Below are 6,897 nucleotides of genomic sequence, written 5' to 3' on the forward strand. Positions count from 1 at the left end.
ACTGTACTCGTTTGTGAATCACTATTGCTGTTCCCCTTGCTTTGCCGTTAAAATTAGAATGAAAAACCTGTCCAACCAATGCTTTACGCAATCTAGTATGGTTGTTAACACGTAGGTGCGTTTCTTGAAGAAATGCGATATGAGTATTCAGGCTCTTCAGATGTGAAAATACTCTGAGCGCTTCATTTGCCCCCACAACTGCGAATGTTCCATGTCACCAGTCTGACTGGAAGCCCCAAAATACCATCCTGACTTGTTGTTGAACTAGACATTCATCCTTATAAGAGGAGAAGTCAAATGAAAAAGAAACGAGGAAAAGAGAGATTGAGAGAGGAGCAGCATGAAAAAATCATCTGAATAAAACAAAACTCAAATCCCTTAGAGAAACAGAAACAGAGCACAAGAATCTTTGGATAATGCCAATATAACCCCACCCCCAACATTCCCAACATACACAAAAATTAAATAAAAGTGATAGTACAATGCCATTCAAATAAAAAATAAATGAACAAATACAAATCCTAAACTCGTCATTATGAACGAGACGAGCAGCAGGAATGATCTCTTACTCAGCATCCGTTGATTACTCTAAACATGTGCAGTGGGAAAGAAGTTACATATGTCCTTGAAATTAAAAAATTAAAATATGGCAGTTGGCAAGTGCACAATTTGCGTTTCGGTCACACTTTAAACAAAGAGTATAACCTTCAGCTTCAGTTATTGACAAATGTTAACAGCGATCGGTGGCATTTCAATGGCCATAATATAAATGTAGTCCACTAGGTGTCGCCACAGGGCTGAGTAACATCCTAAATTAACCTGTAGGCTATGAAAAGGGTCAGCCCCTGTCTTGGTAAATTGTTACAAACGTGCTCAGGGGGGCGCAGTAATTGCAGAATAACTGCACTGTACTGCATTTTAACTGCAGTGAATAAAATAAAATATGGCAGTAGGTGGATTATTTAAGATACTCTTTGAAGAGGTAGTGTTTCTGGTGCTTTCGGAAGATGAGCAGGGACTCTGCTGTCCTAGCTTCAGGGGGAAGCTAGTTCCACCATTGGGGTGCCAGGGCAGAGAAGATCTTGGACTGGGCTGAGTGGGAGCTGCCCTCCCGTAGGGGTGGGAGGGCCAAGAGACCAGAGGTGGCAGAACAGAGTGCTCGGGTTGGGGTGCAGGGTTTGAGCATAGTCTGAAGGTAGGGAGGGGCAGTTCCTCTTGCTGTTCTGTAGGCAAGCACCATGGTCTTGTAGTGGATGCGAGACTGGAAGACAGTGGAGTGTGCGGAGGAGCGGGGTGACATGGGAGAACTTGGGAAGGTTGAAAACCAGGTGGGCTGCCGCATTCTGGATAAGTTGCAGGGGTTTGATGGCACAAGCGGGGAGCCCAGCCAACAGCGAGTTGCAGTAGTCCAGACGGGAGATGACAAGTGCCTGGATTATACACACACACAAATATCAGTAGACAGGATCGGTGTCTAACTAGCAAGTAACATTAGTATCCCAAATGACCTAAAGGCGGCCAAACTACCATGTGGGCTACAGATTGCCGTAAGTGGAGCAAGTAAGTTCAAAGCCTTAGTAAAAATAAATAAATCAAAATGCTGCACTTTTAACAGCGATTGTCTTTGATTTAGAAACGAAACAATATCAAATGAAAGTTTAATGAGCAGTGAGACAGCATAGTGTGTCATTGTCAACAACACAAACTAGTTATGTGCTGCCTCAAACATACCTACTGTAGCCAGAAAGCTTTAGCATAGGATTATTTCACGAGAAACGGATCGATAGATAGCCATAGATGTATGTAGCCTAGTGTCTACACGGTCACTAGGACTAACGTTACTCACATAATACAGGCAGGTGAGAAATCATCCCAATCCAGGCATTCAATGTATGCGCTGTCGGTAGAAGAACTCGGCTTCTTCAGGAGTTTCGAAAAAATAGACCTCGCCATTAAAGGTGACACGGAGACGGGCAGGATAAATCAGCCCAAAGCGGATTCCCTTCTTGTACAGAGTGGACTTGATGTCGTTGAATGCGGCCCGTTTCTTCGCCAGGCTAGAACTGAAATCCTGGTAGAACTTGATATTGTGGCCTTGGAAAGTGATGTCGCCGTGTTCCCTTGCCCACCGAAGGACAAGCTTATTTTCTTTGTATCGATGGAACCGCACTATGATGGGACACGGTCGGCCGCCTGGGCGAGGTTTCGGTGCAAGGCTGCGGTGGGCTCTATCGAGTTCAGGAAGATTGGGAAAAGCCTCATCACCCAAAACCTCCTTGAACAGCTTTGCCATGAACTGGGTTGGAGATCTCAGAATCCGATTTGGCGGCGGCCACATCGTCAAGCCTGGTTTCCAGCGTAGTGATTTGGTCGCTGTGGCCCGACAGCCCGGTCTCAACTTCGGCCAGTGTGGTAGTGTGAGATGCCACAGAACCACGGATGGTTTCCACGGTTGCCTGAATTGGAGCCAGAGCAGCTGCCAGTGAGTTATTCAGCAATTTGGTGAGTTCTTCTGCCAAACTTTCACAGGATTTCGCCAGCACTCTGACAAAGATCTCCAGTGTTATTGGGTTAGCCATATCGCCCGTAGTGGCTATTGAAGCCTTCAATGAAGGTGGGATGGTAGCCATTTTAGCTGAAGTTGATTTGGTGGAGTCTGAAGTTTTTTCAGTAGATTTTCCAAAGTGTGTGACTGGTTTGCTCGTGCTAACTTAGGTACACTCTATTACTGGGTAATTAAAATAACTTTTGAGGTCATGAGAAGTATGAATTTAGCCAAAATTTAGGATTACTTACAAAAAATTGTCAGAGGAGAGACCTCGTGCGACTTCTTTCTACATCGCTCAACCGGAAGCTGCTCTTTTCTTTTTTACTTTTAGTTTATTTAGTAAATATTTTTTCTTAACTCTTATTTTTCTTAAAACTGCATTGTTGGTTAAGGGCTTGTAAGTAAGCATTTCACAGGAAGATCTACACCTCTCAAACTTTTTCAGCTAGTTGGCCGTCAACATTTTACTGAAACGATGGGGAATTGTAGCCTCCTCGTCCTTCTGCAGCTTGCCTGCCAATGCATGCTTGTCCCAACCAAGCACCCAAGCTAACTGGCTAAAGTTGGCTAGCTTGCTAGCTAGCTACTTCCAGACAAGTGAGAGAACACCCCTCACTCTGACCATTTTACTCGCCGAATCAGTTCCACTTTAAACTTTGTGTTCTAAACGTGAATTGTTTTTTTGCAATGGGAAGTAATAGTTGTACATTTCGATTGGGAAATGCTTAATGGTTGTGTTTTTGTATTCTATGATTGGGACCTTCTGGCTTATTATGTCCGCGATTGTGTATGCTATTTTGTGCATGGTTTCTCTATTGTACTACATAATTGATATGTCGTATACCTCCACTACACTACTTTGATATGCATCAGTAGGGATTAAGAAGTGAGTATAAGCAATGCCTACTGAAAAAAGTATGGGATATATGGTTTATACCTGCGTATACCCTCCACTACACCACTGACCCTTTTGTGTTTTACAAAAAGTACACTCTCCTACATGAGTGCGCTGGTATTACAGTTGCTGTCCTTTCAGAATCACAAACCTGTCACACACTAAAGGCCTACAAACATGTCTATAATAGATATAAAGGCTGTTAAGACCCTTACAAAAAAAGATTGCAGTAATTTTGCAGTGTAACTGCAGTTAGAGTGCAGTTTCACTGCAGTTAAAATGCAGTACAGTGCAGTTATTCTGCAATTACTGCGTCCAAAATACCACAGTCGAATGCAGCTACTTCACTTTTACTGCAATTTCAAAACTGCAATCTTTTTTTGTAAGGGGAAATGAATGTTTCAACAAAGGAGTGTATATATTTTGCCTGGCGAAGCGGTTTTATGCGCTGACTGAATGGAAGCTGATAATTATGAGTTTTTTACTCTGTTGATCTTGGCTAGTCTTGGGAAGAAATTAAGACTCCTCACTGTCGGAGACCTAGTCAAGACAGAGTACAAATGTATCGGACACTGAGACAAGACCAAGACACTCATTGGTCTTGTCTCTCAATATGTGGTCTCGAATCGAGTACTTAAACACTGCTAATCTATGTGCGCGTTGTGCCTTTTCCTTTTCAATGATAATTACATTTTTTGATTGCATTTCGACTCACGTTGGTTGAACACCCTCCACTTCTTTCCATTATCAATATTTATTTACAGACACTGTAGTAAACTACAGTCTAATAATATTTAAGTTAATTTCATATTTAAGTTAACTGCCACGTGATTCTCCGCCCATGTAGGCAGCCTACTCTATTTCAATGTGACCACACATACTAAAGCTACAGTCTTGGATCTGGGAATAATGGTCATTTCAAATATTGAACCATTGATTGATTCTATTCTTGGATACAATAATGTATAAATATATACCAAGGTCATTCTTTGTCATGTCTCATTTTAGGAGGATCAGATGGTGACAGGGGTCTCAGCAGGTTCAGGCAGCCAGGGAAGACCAGTCTGGAGCTGAGGTGAATATTTGTAGATACAACACTTTATTCTCTCTGTGCAGCAAACACTGGACAAGCCAGATGCTATTTTAAGGCAGTCTGACAAACCAAAGTTGATTTACAAACTGTATAAAGGGTTGATAGAGTCTTTTCTCGATTACACAAAACATGTGAGGAAGACCTGGTAGAAGCTATTAATGATGATGAATGGATATAGATATGTTTGAATGCCCAGTCATGTTCATATCATCTCAGACATAAGTTACTGCAGTTTAAGACCATCCATAGAATGTACTATATGCCAGTGAAACTGAATTACATGCTCTCGTTGTTATGGTCTGAATTCTGGCAAAGAATATGTTCTTTTATCTCAGCATGTCTACAGATTCTCTGTTCTCACTGTTTTTGTTTGCTTGGAAATGTTCATACTGGAGACTGTTATCTGAAGACTGGGGTGAAGGTTCACCTTCCAACAGGACAACGACCCTAAGCACACAGCCAAGACAACGCAGGAGTGGCTTTGGGACAAGTCTCTGAATGTCCTTGAGTGGCCCAGCCAGTGCCCGGACTTGAACCCGATCTAACATCTCTGGAGAGACCTGAAAATAGCTGTGCAGCAACGCTCCCCATCCAACCCGACAGAGCTTGAGAGGATCTGCAGAGAAGAATGGGAGAAACTCCCCAAATACAGGTGTGCCAAGCTTGTAGCGTCATACCCAAGAAGACTCGAGGCTGTAATCGCCGCCAAAGATGCTTCAACAAAGTACAGAGTAAAGGGTCTGAATACTTATGTAAATGTGATATATTTTTTTAATATATACATTTGCTAAAATTGCTGGAGAACGTTCCTTGAACATAACCAACATTTAAATTAAATGTAACCATGTTTGATCTTTTAGGAAATGTTCGATTAAAGTAATGAAATACCAAGAAAAGTGTTGAGAATGTTCTAAAGTCAAGCAACTATCCTGCGCCATTCCTAGAAAATTGTGGGAAGGTTGTATGTAAAATAACCATATGAAAACCACGCTCTCACCAAGCTCTAAGAAACTCATGGTTCTCAGAACGTTTTGTGCTAGCTGGGCAGTCTGAACACACAAAGAACTGAGAGTTGCCATAATCATCAAACTTTACTGTTTGTATCTATGTACATCACTGACCCTGATATCCCTGCTAAGGAACAGACCTGGGTTCAAATACTATTTAAACTTAAACTGAGCTTGCCAGCACAATCGAACCAATAGAATAATCACAATTGTGCAAACCCATCCCATTTGGCACTCCTGGCAGAGTAGAGCAAACTAGAGCTCAAGTATTTGAAATATTTCCAAAAGTATTTGAACCCATGTCTGCTTAGGAACAGAACAGCAGGAACACAGCCGCCTTATGGGGTAATGATGACAGTGGCTCAACACAATGATAGCCTTTTAATCCATATCACTCCCCATTTCCTCTTGCGCTCCTCACACAACAGCCCTGTGCTGTCAATGTCATTGTCAAATACTTCACCAAATGAGTCTATTGCTGCAATATGGTGGGATAATTAGAGTGCTTGGCTGGACAGGGCACACACAGATGAGGACTCTCTGTTAATGCATCAACTACTTGTTTCCCAGTGCCATAAAGGCCTGTGAATTGCATGATGATGCTTGGATGTTATAGGCTATTCCATTCATCCGTTGAATTCTTAATCGTTAGCTTCCTCATGGACAAACGTGTTTTGCTTAGAGCCATAATTAATGTAACCACTCTAAATATTTGAAACACTTCACATTTTTTAGACCACAATTTATTTTGAAATGTTTAAGCCACAAACCCCATTTCAATTTCTAACACTTGCACACATTGCAGCTTTTTGATAGCATTTGTACATTTTGTCCTCATAAAAACATTGCAGAACAGAAATATATTCTACCAATCAGGAGATTCAACTATTTTAGTGACTGCATCAACATCTTTCTAAACTAAACTAACTTCCCAATTCCTTTGGGACATTTCTAAAATCATACCTTCTCACCATTCCTGGTCTGTAACGCATGATTGCAACATTTTAAAGATGCCTGCAAGAGGGAGACATGATATCAAGTGCTCAAAGTGTCCAGAAATTAGGCTTTATACAGAGAGAGAGGGCGAGAGAAAGAGAGAGACTAACTATTCAATTAGCCTTATGTTAGCCTCCCTGACTGGTGAAGAGTAATTCAAAAGTCATAGATGTGTCGACTGGAGTCAGATAATCGAAAATGGGGATGAGACAGAAATAGTTCTGACACACCAAGGGAGACTCGTTTAGAAAATGGAAGTATTTAGTAAATGTTGTTGAGAACATTCAAACACAGTATAAGGATTCAAGAAAAAGCAATGCACATCACCATATCCAGGGAAATAGCACAGTCGGGAGAG

This window comes from Coregonus clupeaformis, chromosome 18 (assembly GCF_020615455.1).
Source record: "Coregonus clupeaformis isolate EN_2021a chromosome 18, ASM2061545v1, whole genome shotgun sequence".
In the NCBI taxonomy this organism is placed as follows: Eukaryota; Metazoa; Chordata; class Actinopteri; order Salmoniformes; family Salmonidae; genus Coregonus; species Coregonus clupeaformis.